General features: G+C 45.1%; 1 protein-coding gene across 1 annotated transcript in view; it reads right to left on the bottom strand.

Annotated features, from left to right (window-relative positions):
* BCAS4 (breast carcinoma amplified sequence 4) overlaps positions 1-19,230 on the bottom strand; it is a 366,480-nt gene that overhangs the window by 249,060 nt on the left and 98,190 nt on the right. The window lies entirely within an intron of this gene.

Genomic DNA, 19,230 nt, shown 5'->3' on the forward strand with positions numbered 1-19,230 from the left:
GCCCTAGTATGCAAATAGAGAGATTTAACAGCTCCAATGAAATTAGGTGGGAAACCAAACTTATTCATAGTCTCCCAAAGATACTCCCAGTTAACCTGATCAAAAGCCTTAGCGGCATCAATTGCGACAATGGTAAGTGGCAACTTTTTTTCTCTGCGAAATCGATTGCTCAGATTACCTGAAAAGTAAGCTCATTGAGCTGCCTCCCTGGTATAAACCCTCTCTGATCGTGGTGCATGATGGTTTTAATGATTTTGGCCATCCTGGTAGCCAATATCCCCGAGAAAATCTTTAAATCAGAATTTAATAACGAAATTGGCCCGTATAATTCGATTTTTTGAGGATCTTTATTTTGTTTAGGGATCAATGATACTGTCGCTTCAGACCAAGATGGGGGCTTACATTCACCTTGTATAAATATTTTATTAAAAAGTACTTTTAATACTGGCACAACGCTCTCTAGGAGACCTAAATAGACTTCAATTGGTAACCCGTCGGGGCCCGCGGCTTTGCATATTTCTGATAGTTATTAGTTACCAGGTCATTGCATTTGTGATGACTATTACTCGAGCTGTGGCTCTAGGTTTCACGATGACTATGTTTAGAAGTTCTACAAACATATTCCTGTAGAGCATTCAAAGGACTACTACATCTTGCTAGTGTTGTAAACTGCATGATTAGATCCCTAGGTCCCCAGCTGACTATTCAAAGCTCAATTAAGATCTGGTACTAAAGTTGCACTTTAATGACTCTTTTGTATTTTATAAACATCCAAATGGTATTATGGTTGGATAATATGTCCACTATAAATCATACCACATTATACCTGTATACATAGGAATATGTTAAAAAAAAATTCTTGGGGAGAACTGCACAGTATCCTGTTATAGGGGTTTTGCTCATATGTTACATTATTTTTTTAAATAACGAAGAGAATTTTTTACCACCTATGACTTCAGCGTGTGGATGCCATTTGCCAGCATCCCCACCCTGAAAATGTTATAGCATCACTGTGTACAGGTGCTGCCTGTCAAATAGTAGCCAACCCCTAAAGGTCTGATTTGGCAATACTAGGAAAAGGCATTTGTAAGATGGCTACAGCGCCTTTCGAAGTACTGGTTGAGTGGGGGGGAGCCGGTTTCACTGCTGCGGAGGCCAATTTTTTTGCTGGACCTGCCGGCCACGTTCCTACTTGCAACACATCTAAATAAACAAGGCAAAAACAAATTGCTTTAAAGCATACTTATAGCATACTTTAAAACTATTTGTTTTTGTATTGCTTGCAAGTAGGACCCTGGCCGGTAGGTTTCCAGCAACAAAAACAGCACCCACCCAGCAAGCACACCGAACCACCTGCCCGGTAGGCAAGTCCAGTACTGGTCAGGCGATGCAGTACCATATCACCTCAAGCCGTGCCTAAATCCAACCTTTCCTCACAAGTATGGTCAATTTGATGGCAAATGTTTTTCAAAAATATTTTCCAAATTACTGACACTGTTCATAGCTGCCATTCAGAGTAAAGCATGTGGGCAATTACACCGACTGGACTCAATTTCAGATTCTAATGGTTTGTAAATGTGTGAACCAAAACTAGGAATCTCATGTCCTGGGAACTTGGAACCTTCCAGTACACTTATTTGTCAGAGGTGGGCTCGCTACTGAAAGCACGAGGCAGGCTCGATCATGAAACATGCCTCTGGTTAATCCCGAGGTCATGTTGGATAATCTAGGCATAACGAGACGATTTTTCATGATGCTTCTGCGTCCCTCCCTTTACCAGAGACATGGGGTTATGACCAAAGCTGCTGACTGTGGAACTAGGGAACCAGATTTGAGTCTCGGTGTGGGCTCAACATCTGGTGATACTGGGCAAAGCATTTAATCTCCCAATGTCTATAAACAATGCTTGTGACCTTGCGTAATTAAACTAGTGCTCATGTAAAGCACTTCAATACCTTTGGGTCAAGTTTGCTTGGTATTTTAAGAACTAATGAAGAATGCACTAAGAGGTCAAAACAAAGCTGTTACATAAGGAAAGACAAATAGATACCCATTTACTGTCTGATTTGTACAGTGAAGCCAGAAAAGTACTTCTCAGTACAATGCTATAATGTGCCCTATTGATGTTGAAGCTTCCACTTATTAAAGAAATATGTTTTTAAGCTCTGAAGAGACTTTAGCATATTGAGTGTGGTTTGATGTATAATTTAAATAACACATATTTTTAGGGTTGGGCTTGTGCATGGCCTCTAAGATCTGACCAGAGCTTTGCCTCAGCTCGGGCTCAGCTATCCCTGTTCATTTGTTGACTTGTCCACCTCTACTATTTTTTCTGAACTTTTGCCCTGGTGTTACTTCCCCAGTTACACATGTATTCTGCCTTGCCATCCCATGCATGACTCTCCCATTTCTCCTGTTAGTATGGTCTTGCCATGCCCCTCCTCTGTTACTCGAGTATTATTATGGAATTTGCAATTTCTTAGTTATTATGTTACATTGATGCTATGCCTTTCATACCATTACTTCAATATTTGTCATTCCATGTTGTTAATTGGGTATTTCACCATTTACATTATTACACACACAAATTCCTTTCATATTGGTCAGTTTTTGTGCTGTTCCTTTGCTTCTCTGTTACTTGGTGATGACATGTTTCCCTCACTTGTTCTGCTGAAATTCTCTCTACTTAGCACTAGGGCAACACCAGCTCACTTACCGATCACAATGTCATTCACCCTATGCCTATCAGCTTTAGGCTAGTCCTTCCACCAGTATGCTTCTACTGATACACTGCTGCAATATTGAAGATGTTTCTGTGTTTGGGTTCTGTCTTGAAGGATCCAAACTGTCCTTTACTCATATCCTGAAGGGGAGAAGCTGCTAACCTCAATCATGAACAGAATACAGAATATAGGTTTGCATCTCAAAGCAAAAGAAGGAACGAAAATTAACAAAAATGCCAGAAACCACCAACATAACCTTAAACACCATTTGTTTCCAATGACATCATGGAGTTGACTTCCCGTTTCACTCTGAACCCTCAAAAGCCTCCTATTTGCTCTTGTGAGGCGGGAGGAAGGGCAAGGTGTAGAGTAGGGGTCTCAAACCTTTTTTGTAGTGAGACCTACTTCTGATCAGTGAAAATCATTGTGAGTTACTGAAGGCCAAGTAACATGCGCATTGTTACCAGACACCCTCAGGCCCAGCTTCATTAACTTTAAGCCTAATGTCCATAGTGGCAGATACTATGGTTCGAACAAAATACTTTGGCTACGGGCACTATGATAGGGCTGCCGAATGTCAGTGAGCATGGCATTTGGGGATGTATGAACATGTGTGCGTATGAATGAGATCTATTTGTATGAGTGACTTACAGCCTGTGTTGTATGTACTTGCACAGGACATACCTTTAGCCCTATGTGGCACCGTTAGCAAACACATACAATCTTTTTTTTTAAATGCTCTGCAAAAATTTTCATTTATGGATCATTTTTCTGAACTTTAAATTTCTCTTGTTTAAAAAAATGTCTGTATTTTACAATTATAACTATGGCACAGAGTATCCTTGCCACTGGGAGCAAAAGGCCTGCTGTTTGTAAATGCAAATGTGAAATGGAAGAAAACGTAAATGAAGAGTTAATCATTAAGGTAACTTTCCATTTGAATCTTCTCCTATTTAAAAGCATTCAGAAACATCATTTTGTTCACAGCTCCAATATTGAGTTGACAAGGACTTATATTTAAGACTTAAATACCTCAGTGCTACAGTTGTTCACCTCTGTGCCCCAGCTCCACCTGGGTCATAAATCTGACTGAGAACTGCTTGCTATCAGGCCCTGCTATCTCCAACCTGATGATAATAGTGTAAAATAAGCACAGCCTTCCCTAAACTTTAAATGGAAAAAGTGAGCTTGTGCTTTTCTTGAAAATGAACACAAGACTGTGAACTACTCTGAAGGTGTCTGGGAGCTACGGGTAGCTCCCGATTGACAGGTTGGAGCCACCTGGTGTAGAGACTACAGAATGTAAATGGGCCACTATGAGCCAGTTTACTTTAGCTTCCGGTCATTGCCTTCATAAACCACGGGAGCAGGAGCCACGGGGACAGTGCTAGAGCGTCCAATGAGAAAGCCAGTTCGAGCCACTTCTACCCCTGGCTAGCCGCAAATAAAACATTTAACACTCTGCTGGAAGTTGCAATTTAGGCGGAACAACATACATTCTGTTTAATTTTAAGTGATAAATTCTCATTATCATTTACTGGCAGGATAACGATAACCTCTTAAGTGCTTCGAACGTTCGGCGGCCGACGGCACCACTACCTCAGGAGAGCTGCCGTCGGCCATTGAACGTTCGAACCTCATAGCGGCAATGGAATGTCTAGCACTGGAGCTGGACGTTCCATAGCCGTTATGAGGTTAATCACGCTGATCAGCCAAAATACAACTCCCTGGAGGTGATTAAGGCAGTCTTGGGTGCATGGGTGTTTTACTGTTTTTATTGATCTGCTTGTACTGTTGGCGTTATGGACCTTTACATATAAATAACTCAGCCGTGGTAATTATAGGTGGGCACCTAACAAATTGGTGACATATGATTCTTGCAGCATAGATGACCCTTTCCCAAACTGCTCGCTGCTTGCAACACCAGGTTTTTGTTTCATCATTGTTGTCATTTTGATATGTGTGCCCCGGCCACAACCTAATTTTTGCACCCTTGTGACATTTCTAGAAGGCCATGTACATATCTAACAAGACTGGTAAATGCAGTAGAGGATACAGTAACATCTGGCTCTAATTCACGAAAGGAATGGCATCCTTACTGGGAGCAGCAGCGGTGGGAGGAGTCCAACCATTGCAACATACGCACAAGTCCAGGGGTGTAGCTATCAATGGTGCAGCTGGAGTAGGTGCACCGGGACCTGAGCAGGTGAGGTGCCCCTATGCCCAAATTATAGCATCCTTTACACAAATGGGAGGGAAGGTGGTTCTTTCCCTTGGTTGCATTAGGGCTAGTTGCTCACTTGCTACAACACTGTACAATTGTCTTACAAGTAAAAGCTTTCAAAAAGGAACACCCCGCAGAAAATGATGTTTCGGGCACTACAACAGGAATTTGGAATTCTCTTTTGACAGGCCTATATGCATCTACTCAGTGGTGCAACATTGGTCACCGCAGTGCAGGGGCTTTCGAGCTCTAGGGGGGCCCCTACAGCACTGTGCACGGGCAGCAGATCCTTTGCCTGAGAGTTCCTGGCTACATGTGGGGGTGAAGCCCTCCGTGTAATTTGGATGGGGTGCCCTCAAGTTTCGCTACGCCACCACCACTACTTATCTGACTTCCTTCTAGAATGAGCTGAAACCTCTTCTCTTTCACAGAAAATTCATGTCTGAGTCCAGCTGAAAGTACTTTTTTGGATGCTGGCCTTTTTTCTCTACGCTCTTACCTGGCTTGTAGTGTCTTGCCTCTTCCCTCCAGCTCCCTTCCTCCCATTTCTGCTTTAGCTTTCTTCTGCTGTCTTCCACACTGCTACCCCATTCCTCTCTGTATTCCCAATGATGACCTCTCGGCTCCCATGCACTTAGCACATCTTAGTTCCCGTTTCCTCACTCGCTCTCCTTTTAAATATTTTTCAGGATTATGACTAGCAAATGGTTCATGTCATATACATGAATAGCTATACTTGTATTCTTATTTTTGTTAAATTTATATCTTTCTATGTATAGTTTTTCACGGCAGGTGTGGTAGTCTCTCTTTTGAAAAACTCTTTTGGATTGCTTAAGTGCTCTAATGCCTTAGGGCCATATCTGCACTACAGAATGTGGCATGTATGCTATAAGAAAATAAATCATCAATGCAGCTTTGAAAGGGGAGTACTGTGGTAAATAAAGTGCCTCTGAAACGCTAAGCTGCACAAAATGGCTTCCTCTTTCGCCCCTACACGTGTGACACGAGCACAGACGAGGCACCGCGTGGGTCTGCAAGATCAAATCAATTACATACACGTTGGCAGTAGGGAAAATTTAAGAAGGAAAAGTAGCAAGGAAAGGAAAGCTAGCAAGAACGCGGAAATAAGTTATTTGAAGATTTTGAGTGAGTCATAGTAAATGCAATGCACATGGAGCGCAATAAAGACAGACACGAACTCGGGCTAGGATAATGTTACACAGAGACTGCTAGAAACCAGCCCTAGCTTGTCGAGGGAACGTTGCACAGTTTGAACTCTTCCCCGCAAAATACAGGTCTTTCGTTTGTCCCTGCCTGTTCAAGGGGCAATGCTTTCTTAACCCATTGTATGAGTCTTTATACAGAGCCAGCCAATTCCTCCATTTAAAACCGCCTGCCTGAGCTCTCCCGGTGGCGCTCTCGTTTACTACAAACAGAACATTCCCAATTGAGGCTTATGAAGTCCTCCCTTCCTTTCTTCCATTATAGTAGATGTTTTGCATTTATCTGGCGCATTTGATGTTTTGTGTTAAGGACCATTTCCTTTTTTCTGGTTATGCTTTAAATGCTTTGAAGAGTCAATTCTGCATTCACAGCCGTGCACTTTCACGGAAAGCAGTCCAGAATATTAGCATATGAACAGCGCCACCTCCGGCCATTGCTGGTACTGCGGTGCTCCACGGAGGTAGTTGCAGCAGCTGTCCTCCATGTTCTCACTGTGGAGAGAGACGTACTGGAGAGAGTGCTCTCAAAATGGCAGCCACGGCTCTTTAAGTCTGGCCTGCCTCTGTCAGACATAGATCCACTTAGCAGGAGAAGGCCTTTGACGAAATGGAGCACCAGAACATGAGATACACCAGAATATTATTGGTCCACATTAACACCAGAGCATAACACAATAAAAAATAATGTGCAAATGGCCCATGTTAGCTTAATGAAAAGAAAAACAATATGTGTATGTACTGCTGTCGCCCTCTACAATTTCCACACAGCACAAGCATATACATTTATTTCATTTCTCCAGGTGGTCCATTTGCTCTCTCCAGATAAATATGATTGACAAGCAGTGGCGTAGGAAGGGGGGTGCGGACCGCCCAGGGTGTAATCACTTAGGGGGGTGACAAAATGACACTGAGGGGGTGACAAAATGGCAAAAATATGTGTAACTATGTTTTCTTTCCTTATTTTAATCATTTCAATGTGGGCGGGGTATGACAATAAATTTTCCGCACCGGGTACCTCCTGACCTTGCTACACTACTGTTGACAAGCGAAGACAAGTAGTTTATCCAAAGACCTTTCTCTAGTGAAAAAAGGTAAAGTCAAACAGATTAATGGACCTGACATTTATAGACCGTTCACTTATAGCTTCTTCAAAAGTATACAATACGATCATATTTCAAATAAATTGAGAACTGAATTTCTTTTCCCAGGACTATTTAAACTGTAACAATCCATATCCTGGTCAACTTAGTTTAATTTTTTTTGCTTGATAGTTTAGAAAACACGTTGTTTGGCTTCTGACAGATGAGGAGACATTTCTCAAATTGTTCAAGTACTTTATTTTAAATTTAGGCAAAAAGAGGACCACAGGAGGTAATTAATAGTGTGCTTTGCCCAAGCACAGCAAAGGTCTGAGAAAACTGGAGCAAAGCCCTGGATTTTCCATGCAGCCTGTTTTTATAACATTACCTAGAGAATTCGTGCTATATGTTCCCAGGAAGTCCACCTGCTCTGGCCATGACACTGGAATTATGAAGCAGGGAGAATCATATTATGTGGCAGGTTGACTACATTTTGCGACAAGAAAAGGCAAATTATGTGGCATAATGCTGAATGTTTTGTAATAGTACTACTTCATTATTTTGTCGTTGTACACATCAACACTGTCTGGACAAAGGATTAACCTAATTATTACCACTTTATCACGCAAATACAGTAATAAACAACAGAAAGGTGACCTTCCACTATGCAGCAATATGTGTTGCTGCATTTTTAGTAACTTTTATACATTTGAGCCAGAAACAATTTCTTTGTTAAAATCTGCAGATTATGCAGTAGATGATGGATGAAGTGGCAAATGTGGAAAATCCATAACTGTGCGAAAAATGCTGTGGCAGCAAAATAACAAAATTCGAGTGGCCCTGGCTAAGGCAATAGTGGGTAGCGGGATATGTTTTGGACCCATTTTGAGCATTCTCTACTTATACATGTTGTGTTAGCATACAATCAGCTTGAAACTAAAATTAAATATTTCATAAGTGTTCCTTTAAATGCATCCTGTTTACAACATTGTAAATACAACCTGCCTTCATGTACGCCCCTGATCACATGAAAAACGATTTTTTTCTACCATACTGCTTATGTCATGCAAAACAATATTGTATCTTCAGCAATTAACTGTTCAGGGCCTTACTTGATGTATACATATGGCCAAGTAGGCCAACACAGGCTGTATATTAATGCTAATTAGTGTATTAGCATGAGGCCCTTCGGAAGATATAGCTGGTAAACACAGCTTCCTGCCTACATCGTCGCACCAAACACAGTTGATGGACAGAATGCAGAACAATGTCTTACATTCACCCCAGTACAAAGATCTGGGCCTAAATCCATAGTTTTTTGCACTCCACACCACCCTAGGTCAGACAATGGCTATATGCAAATCAGCCTTGACCCTGTGCCTCATGGGAACAGTCCAGCCCGAACTACCAAGCCATGTCTTTCCTAGACCGGAATCAAGCATCTAAACCGGTTTCTAGCTATCAGCCTTCTTCAGCCTGGATAGCTTGACTCCAGTGATGTGGAGAGCCTGGGACTCACGTCTGAGCATACCCAGCCCACTCGGGGTGAAAATTGCACAAGACACAGTTGATGGACTGAATGCAGAACAATGTCTTACATTCACCCCAGTACAAAGATCTGGGCTAAATCCATCGTTTTTTTGCACTCCACACCACCCTAGGTCAGGCAATGGCTATATGTAAATCAGCCTTGACCCTGTGCCTCATGGGAACAGTCCAGCCCGAACTACCAAGCCATGTCTTTCCTAGACCGGAATCAAGCATCCAAGGACCGGTTTCTGGCTATCAGCCTTCTTCAGCCTGGATAGCTTGACTCCAGTGATGTGGAGAGCCTGGGACTCACGTCTGAGCATACCCAGCCCACTCGGGGTGAAAATTGCAAAAAACACAGCTGATGGACAGAATGCAGAACAATGTCTTACATTCACCCCAGTACAAAGATCTGGGCCTAAATCCATCGTTTTTTTGCACTCCACACCACCCTAGGTCAGACAATGGCTATATGCAATTCAGCCTTGACCCTGTGCCTCATGGGAACAGTCCAGCCCGAACTACCAAGCCATGTCTTTCCTAGACCAGAATCAAGCATCCAAGGACCGGTTTCTGGCTATCAGCCTTCTTCAGCCTGGATAGCTTGACTCCAGTAATGTGGAGAGCCTGGGACTCACGTCTGAGCATACCCAGCCCACTCGGGGTGAAAATTGCAAAAAACACAGTTGATGGACAGAATGCAGAACAATGTCTTACATTCACCCCAGTACAAAGATCTGGGCCTAAGTCCATCGTTTTTTTGCACTCCACACCACCCTAGGTCAGACAATGGCTATATGCAAATCAGCCTTGACCCTGTGCCTCATGGGAACAGTCCAGCCCGAACTACCAAGCCATGTCTTTCCTAGACCGGAATCAAGCATCCAAGGACCGGTTTCTGGCTATCAGCCTTCTTCAGCCTGGATAGCTTAACTCCAGTAATGTGGAGAGCCTGGGATTCACGTCTGAGCATACCCAGCCCACTCGGGGTGAAAATTGCAAAAAACACAGTTGATGGACAGAATGCAGAACAATGTCTTACATTCACCCCAGTACAAAGGTCTGGGCCTAAATCCATTGTTTTTTTTGCACTCCACACCACCCTAGGTCAGACAATGGCTATATGCAAATCAGCCTTGACCCTGTGCCTCATGGGAACAGTCCAGCCCGAACTACCAAGCCATGTCTTTCCTAGACCGGAATCAAGCATCCAAGGACCGTTTTTTGGCTATCAGCCTTCTTCAGCCTGGATAGCTTGACTCCAGTGATGTGGAAAGCCTGGGACTCACGTCTGAGCATACCCAGCCCACTCGGGGTGAAAATTGCAAAAAACACAGTTGATGGACAGAATGCAGAACAATGTCTTACATTCACCCCAGTACAAAGATCTGGGCCTAAATCCATCGTTTTTTTGCACTCCACACCACCCTAGGTCAGACAATGGCTATATGCAAATCAGCCTTGACCCTGTGCCTCATGGGAACAGTCCAGCCCGAACTACCAAGCCATGTCTTTCCTAGACCGGAATCAAGCATCCAAGGACCGGTTTCTGGCTATCAGCCTTCTTCAGCCTGGATAGCGTGACTCCAGTGATGTGGAGAGCCTGGGACTCACGTCTGAGCATACCCAACCCACTCGGGGTGAAAATTGTGAAAAACACAGTTGATGGACATAATGCAGAACAATGTCTTACATTCACCCTAGTACAAAGATCTGGGCCTAAATCCATTGTTTTTTGCACTCAACACCACCCTAGGTCAGACAATGGCTATATGCAAATCAGCCTTGACCCTGTGCCTCATGGGAACAGTCCAGCCCGAACTACCAAGCCATGTCTTTCCTAGACCGGAATCAAGCATCCAAGGACCGGTTTCTGGCTATCAGCCTTCTTCAGCCTGGATAGCTTGACTCCAGTGATATGGAGAGCCTGGGACTCACGTCTGAGCATACCCAGCCCACTCGGGGTGAAAATTGCAAAAAACACAGTTTATGGCCGCCATAAGTGTGGCAGGGTATGCTCAGACGTGAGTCCCTTGCTCACTTTGCCACTGGATTCAAGCAAGCCGGGCTGAAGACGGCTGGAATGCCAGAAACCGGTCCTCGGAAGCTTGTTTCCGGTCCAGGGAAGACATGGCTTGGCAGTTCGGGCTGGACTGTTCCCATGAGGCACAGGGTCAGACTGATTTGCATATGGCCATGTCTGAACTGGGGTGGCAGAGTGGGCTAAAGAACGGTGATGGATTAAACCCAGATCTTTTGACTGGGTGTGAGGGTTTGATTGATTCAGATGCTCCGTCCATCACCACCTACTTTTGTACTACATCGTCGCACCAGCAGAGCGATCATATAGCAAAGTACACAGCGTGCAATGGCAACAACCCGGAGGCCGGCCGCTTGTTGAGCAGGACTGTTTCTGACACATATCACAGCTTCCGGGTTATCAAACATAAGGAAGAAGATCACCTAAAAACAGTACATATAGAAACCAAAACTCCTCCCATCCCACCCAACCCACCCTTACCCTCTCCGCCCCAGCCATTGCTTTCGCGCAAAAAGACAGCTTGCTGTCCAAAAAAACAAGAGATGCCATACAAATGATGCTGCCTAAGACTGGGCCGCTGACTCACGGTCCAATGGTATTAGTTGAAGAATTTGCAGATACTTGGGACAAGTAACTTCCCTCATGTCCCTTGTCAGCAATTCCAAAAAGGTCACCCACAGTTTAGCAAAGTTTTTACCCACTCCCGCCACTCTTTTAGACATGAGTTCCATTGGTAACTGATGCCATAAGCGATGTATCGAGGACAACAATTCAGGTTCTGAGGTAGTACCCCACAGAGCTAGGATGACCTGCCTAGCAGCCAATAGGGCGAGGGCAATCTGCCTAACCCGTAAGGACTTTAATGGGAAAACTTTAGGATGTAAAAGACCAAGAAATGTATACTCTGGAGCTATGGGCAGTGTATTTCTCCAGCAGCCTCATATAATTAAGTGTGACCGTGCAGGCGATGGTAGGTGCTAGCCGGATACCAAGATATAGTATATCCTAGTGCGTCCACAGAAACGGAAATTGTGATTGCATTGCCCCGACTACGTCAGAGGGTATTACAAGGTTTAATATAACCGCCTTAGCCAGACTGTCCTTAAAGCCTGATATAGCGCCAAAAGAGGTGAGCTCTTCCAACAGTGCCAGCAGAGTGGCTTGTGGCTTCATAAGAGAGAGAATCACATCGTCGGCGTAAAGGCTAATTTTATGAATATCTGCGCCAAATTTCATCCCTACTATACAATTGTCTGCTCGAATCCGCTGAGCCAAAGGCTCCATATAGAGCGCAAATAAAAGTGGGGATAAGGGGCACCCCTGCCGGGTCCCCCTTGCAATTGGAAATGAGTGGGACTGAGTACCACTGACCCGCACAAAGGCAGTGGGAGCGTAATATATGCAACAAATCCAACTAATAAAATTCTCTCCAAACCTGAAGCGACGCAAAGTCTCAAAGAGGAAGGCCCACCCCACTCAGTCAAACCCCTTCTCGCATCGATCGCTAACAAGAAGGCCTGCCTCTTTGACCGTTGGACGCTGTCAAGGAGATGAAGGAGTCCTTTAGTATTGTCACCCCCTGCCTAGTAGGGATGAAACCAGATTGATCGTGCTCTATGAGATCGGGCATGAGGGGGCTAAGTCGAGCCGCCAAAATATCATCAAAGATTTTTGCGTCAGCGTTCAGAAGAGAGATGGGTCTATACGAGCTACACTCCAGCGCATCTTTGCCAGGCTTCAGAATGACCAAGATCGCCGCCTCAGACATGGAGGGGGTCACCCTACCCGTCTCTAAAAAGGAGTTGAACAATTTTGTTAAAAAAGGAGCCAGCTCCGCACAGAAGGCCTTATGAAAGGTAGCCGAAAATCCATCGGGCCCTGAGGATTTGGCCACTTTCAGCGTAGAAATCGCCTAGATCACCTCCTCAATTCCAATAGCCCTATCAAGCCCCTCTGCAGAGGCCGCGGGAAGAGGCATGATCCCGCAGCCACTTAAGTAGCCTCTCAGGTCTAGCACTGGGGGGTCCTGTTCAGAGTATAAAGAACTATAAAAATGCGAGCATCCGAAGCCTGCGCCTCTATCGCGCGGTCACGAATGGACTGTAAGCACGAGGTTTGCGTTTCCACTCTAAATCTATGCGCCAACATCCTGGCACACTTGTTGCTACTGAGGAAAAACTTATGACAAAGTCTTAAAAGGGCATATTCAGCCCGATCGAGATCCAGGTGTTTAAGCATGCAACAGCACTTTTCCTGGTCCCTCCAAATCCTTGGAGCCCCGTGCGTTTATGAATTGTCTCAAGCTCCAGGACTTCTTTTTCTAACGTCCCATGTTTCTCCTTGCGGAGATTATTATGGGCCGCCAAGATGGCTATGAATTCCCCTCTGGCCACTAATTTTAACGCTTACCAAACCGAAGACAGGTATGCGGAGCCCACATCATTTAGCACAAAATAGTCCTTTATCACCTTCTTGAGGCGTTGCAGAGTCTCAACCGAATGCAACAGACTCATGGAGGTGCCAACTAGCGGGAAAGTCTCGGGAGCACTGCGCTGGGAGGTATGTGGCAATAAGGGTGTGATCAGAGAGAGAGCGAGGTTCAATCATAGTAGTATGGAGGTAAGGAAAAAGGGAGGCAGATGAAAGAAATTGAATCAATCGCGCATAGGTTTTGTGTGCTGCAGAGTAATACGTATAGTCCTGTTCCCCAGGGTGGTGAGCGCGCCATACATCAATTAACCCATTGTCCCTCAGCCATTCGATACCCCTAGCGGAAAGTGCCCCTGCTTGGTGCGTGCGCTGCCAAGATCTATCAAGCGCCGGGTCCATAACAAGATTCAAGTCTCCTCTCACTAAAAGTGCTGCATCTTTAGAGGCTAGGACATCCGTAAGAGCGGTGAGAAGGAATGACTCTTGCTGTGTGTTCGGAGCATAAAGTGACAATACAGTAAGGTGAGTCTCCCCCCAAAGTATTCTAAACGCTAATAAGCGACCTTTTATTTCCACAACAGTTGCTAAAACCTTGCCGGTAAAACGGGCCCCAAATAAAATGGCTACCCCATTCCTCTTAGATGAGTCAGCAGACCAAAACTGCTGAGGGAAGCGCTGGTCACGCATCCGTGATGTATCTGTAGAGAGGAGATGGGTCTCCTGCAAGAGACATATGTCACCCTCAACACTCTCCAAGAGGGACAAGACCGCTCCCTTCTTCACCTGGTTATTCAAGCCCCTAATATTGAAGGAAACGATTTTAAGGTCCTTACCCATCATGAGTATGTAATTCTGGCTGATGGAACTATAAAGTCATAATAACGCCCATTCAAACTAAGAATCGATAGATAACTAGCACTTCCCTACTTCAACACAAGTGCATTGGCTGATGCCGAGTCCCCAAAATAATAACCCCAACAAAAAGCCTCCCGGTAGAAAGAAACAAAACTGCAACCTACAAGGAACATGACAAGTGTCCGTCAGACAAAAGGAATCCCAAACATCGCACAAGGCAGCCGATCAACCCCAAGAGGGTTAAGTAGATGCCTACCCACCAGCAGAGAGGCCGTCAACATTGGTTCAAGACAGCCCTCCGGTCCCCCCGACACCAGGCAGATGCCCTCCCCATCGTCCACGTTAAAGTACCTCATGGAGTGGCTGATCGCTTCATTACTTGTGGCAATGATGCGAAGACTGATCCACGTTCCTCGTCCTGCGTAGCTTGGTCAGGCTTCTGCGGTGCTGGCCCCTTTCCCACCTTCTGCCATCCCGTCATGCGGCGTTGATTCGAATTTCATGGTTGGTCAGCTGAAGGCGATGCAGCAGCTTCCCCTAACCAAGGAATCTCAGTGGCCTCGGTCAGGGAGCGGATCTAAAGGAGCTTTCCTTTATGCCAAAAGATGATACGGAAGGGATGACCCCACAAATAGGGGATCCCTTGTTCTCTGAGATGCATCGTCAGCACCTTGAATTTTCCTCGCTTGACAAGTGTGGAGGCTGCTAAGTCTTGAAAGATAGCTGGGAAGGGACCTCTGAAATGCAGAGGCTGTGTTTCCCTCGCCTTCCGTACAATATGCTCTATCAGCTGGAAGTTGTGTATACACGCCAGGATATCTGGTGGGGGGGAATTGGCGCCCCGCGGCAGGCCCACTCGATGAACTCGATCAAGTTGAATGTCCATAGTGTCCGGCTCCTCCAAAACCCGACGAAACAGTGCACTCACATAGCTCCGCAGATCATCTCCCTCTTCCCTCCATGGAACACCCCAAATCCTCAAGTTGTCATGCCGAGACCGATTTTCAAGATCTTCGGCGTGCGCCTGCAAGGCAAGGTGTTGGTCTCGCAGGCGGAGCATATCCTGTTGTAGCTGGTGGAGGTCCTCTTCAGGGCTAACGTCATGCTCCTCCAAAGTGGCCATATGCTCCCAATGCCATCCACGTCTCGTAGGACTTCATGTAGATCTGCAGCAAGCTGATCCTTGAGATCTTGCATGTCCTCCTTAATTGCCGTAAACAGTTCCAACATAAACACCTTAGTAGCTGGGGTGTCTTCACCATCGCTTTGACCCTGCAATTTCTCACCTGTCGTGGAGGAGGTCGCTGTTTGCTTTAGGAGCATGTCCTTTATAGCGGTTTCTCTTTCCAGTGGCGGGATGCCGCCATGCTCCACCAGCCCCACAAGCTGCGATGCCCCAGCAGGAATTCCACCCAGCAGCCAATAGGGGGTACCAGATTGAGGAAGGCGCTGCTTTTAGGGCCCCCACGTCCTGACTGTCAAACAGGTCTGGCACACTCCAAACAGAGGCATGCTTGAAGTGGCAGCTGTGAGCTGATTCAACTCGCAAGGCTGTAATCAGGAACGGGATCCAGCCTTCCCTCCAGTAGGGCACAATCATGGGGCATTTAGGCCTCTCAGACGCAGTGAATGATTACGTCCAATGTTGAAGAAGCCCAGCGCCCAGCATGCTCCAAACCACCGCTCCCCAGCTCACCAATCAAGGGTCTCACACTGCGCTGGGCACCAACTCCCCGCTCCACATGTGATCCCAGGCCCAGGATCACCGCCCTGCTGAATCCACCGGCTTCCAAGGGCAGCACTGCTGCATGCGCGTAGTCACACTACAAAATGGCGGACCGCCGATCAGGCCAGGGCAACCAGCACTTACCCTGCACCAGAGAACTCCTCAGGAGAGCTGCCTTTTAGGGCGTTGTGAGGGCCAAACTGCTTCTTCTTCCAAGCGCTGCCTGGCTAGCACCCTCACAGCATGCACCCCAGCGCCGCCGCGGTAGACGCGGGCTCTGTGCGCTGGCTCAGAGTCTCTCACGAAATGGCTGCCGGTCGCCGGGATCACTCTGAGCAATTTCGGCAGAGTTGATAGCAGGCAGAATCAAAGTAAGGGGAGCATATGCCTCCGCCGCCAATCCACCGGCACCACCGCTCTCGATATCCTCCAGCCGTCGATGCCAGACTTCGCTGCCGCCGTCTCACCAGGGCCTACCTCCACCGCAGCGGAGCGAACTCTACACCGCACCGGGCTCCAATCGCCTCTCAGCCCCACCACAGTGATCCGGGATCACTCTCAGGAGCTTCCGCACTGTTGACCGCTGGCAGAATCAGCGAAAGGGGAGTAAATGCCTCTGCCGCCAATCCACTGGCGCCCCCGCTCTCCTCCAGCCTCCGCTGTCAGATTTTGCGGCAGCCGCCTCGCCAGGGCCCACCTCCGCCGCAGACACGCGAACTCCACATTGCGTCTGGCTCCGATCACCGCTCAGCCTGACCGCAGCAATCCTGAGCTCCGGTATCCTCTCTGCTGAAGCCAGACAATTCTCGGAGGCAGATCAGGCCCCCCCAAGCTGTTCTGGACTGCAGGTAAAGGGTGCTATTTCAAGGCTAATGTGCGGCGGTGCCGGAGGGACACAAAGTTGCTCCCTACCAAGCCACCATCTTCCTGTCTTCTTTAATGTGCATAAATCATCTGAATGATGGTCTTGGCTGAGATTCACTTTGGAGACACTTAAATGGTATTGGCGATCTGCGGGTAGGTCCGAGATACACATTGTCTCTTTGGGGACCCATGCCCTACAAAGACCCAGTAATTAAAACCATGCTGAGAGGCTGTAAAAAAGCAACAGTTTGTCAAATACCATGTATTGCTTTTAGAGTAATATTCCGGAAAATGTAGAAAGATTTAGAATTAGATTTTTCTCTTTTGGTGTTCCAGGGTAACCATCAGGTGCTGACAACTTATATGAATTTATTTACAAGACTCCTTTGGTATGTGGTTTCGCACACGTCTTCGGTGACTCCTCAGTGACTGATCCATAGCTGAAAGTAAATCGGCTGAGGGATACCTTGTAGATTCGAATAATTGTGCAAGATGATATCTTCGGCTTAGATTAACTTTATAACCTACCAGAGTGTGTGCTTATGGTAATAGGTTTATATTATTAAACAAGAGTGGGCCACATTCCTTGTAGAGGTTTCTATTTATCTTAAAACAATGAGTCCCGACTAAAGAGTACAGCCAGAGCTCTGAGATGATAATAAGATAACCATGCTGGTTCGACAGAGAACTTTGCATCTGTTTTTATGTTGGTACAGTATGTTTTACTTTTGTGGCAGTGGGTCTCCTGCACTCAGGAGTAGCCAGTGCTTAATTTGTAAAATCCCTATGTGCAGTGGCCCTCATCAGGGGACCACTGCAACTTGGACCACCCATTGACCCTGCCAGTACTGCCAATGATAGTACCAACACAATTACTAAGCATCACACCCTGACAATTCAGACTAGCCCAGGCCCCCAAAGCAAAAAAGAATGGCTTAGGTGGCAGGTTCTAGTCATTTAATTTACATTGAATTAATAAACAACTGTTGTTGTGCTCATTCCTAAATTAGACAAACAGTGCCACCATGTGACAGACTGACATAAATGCTCATGATAACAATTAAGTGCTGATGCTGAGCACCGGAAACCACCTGCTCAATTTAAGCACTGGGAACAACTACCCTAATTACTGTGACTGGTTTTGCTGCAGCATGGTGCGATACATTCTGGGCCAATAGTTGCTTTATTGGTGGAAAAATGTAGAACATTTATTCATTATTTTCCTGTGACATGTTCAGTAAACTAATGAAAGGGAATGTGCTAACAACAGTGATCCAGCTATTTGCTGGGGTAATAGGTATCCGCTGTACTGGCAACTCAGGATTTAGAATGACAGAGAAGCATGCTATTTCTAAAACCACCATTACTTCTACATACTACTACTTACACACAATCAGTTCAACCTATTCCATCACCACAATACCTAACATTAAAATGACAATCACTTTGATACTATCACTTCGACCCCATCACTTTGTCCACACGTCCTTAACCCCAAGAATTGAAATTTTTTTTAACACATCATTTGAATTCTACCCTAAACCTAACATATGTAAAATACTGAATTTAATTCATATCAATTACATTACATTCAAAATATGAAATCATTTCCAGCGTCCTAACAGATAATTAGCATTTAAATTAATAACTATAAGCGTATTAATATAAAAGAAAACACCCTATGTCTAATACCAAATATAAATAAGATCAGTAAAAATAAATTAAATTAACTGAAAAAGGTAATAGTCACCCTGATAAATGTAAAAAATTCGGATACTTCAACATAAATCAAATTCAATAACTTAAATTACAAAAATAGTAGACCATAAACTTAGCCAAAATAAATAGGGGACAACTATTTTAACATTATTTAAAATTAATTAAATGAAAATAAAATAGGCAACATTTACCGTAACAAATGTTCAATACTTCATAACAAAAACATTAGTTAAATGTTATTAAATTAATGAAATGTAAGTATTTGCAAATAAAACAGGGAACCCTAACCAATGCCATATAATTACATCAATATTAGTTAAATGAAATAACATACTTGGATTTGTACAATATCAATTTAATTACCATAAATGTTGAAGAATATGGTACGCCTCAGAAATGGTACAGGTGGAAGTAATGGTAGAGAAGTCATGGTACTTTAACGTAATGGTGTTGAAGTAATGGTAAATGGCAGTATATAACTTGAGGTGTGATTGATTTACCAAATACATCTATATAAGATCATTTCTGTTGTCTTGGGAACGGTCTTGTAGGCCCCTTGAGCCTTTCTTTTCTTCTTTGAATGACTTTAAAGATTGAGAACTATCCAGGTGGGGCTATTCTTGTGTGCAAGCTGACTTACCATAAACCAATTCTGGGAAGATTTCAATTGCTCACTTCAAGTGTGGGGTGGGATTGGTTGTCTGCTTTTGCCGAACCTGGTTTCACTCTTTAGACTGCCTCATTGCTTGTCCAGCAAGACAGAAAATTAATGAGACAGGATAAGTCTAGACATCTCCTGTAGGAGCAGTCAAAGTC

Source organism: Lissotriton vulgaris, chromosome 7 (genome assembly GCF_964263255.1).
Source record: "Lissotriton vulgaris chromosome 7, aLisVul1.2, whole genome shotgun sequence".
NCBI lineage: Eukaryota > Metazoa > Chordata > Amphibia > Caudata > Salamandridae > Lissotriton > Lissotriton vulgaris.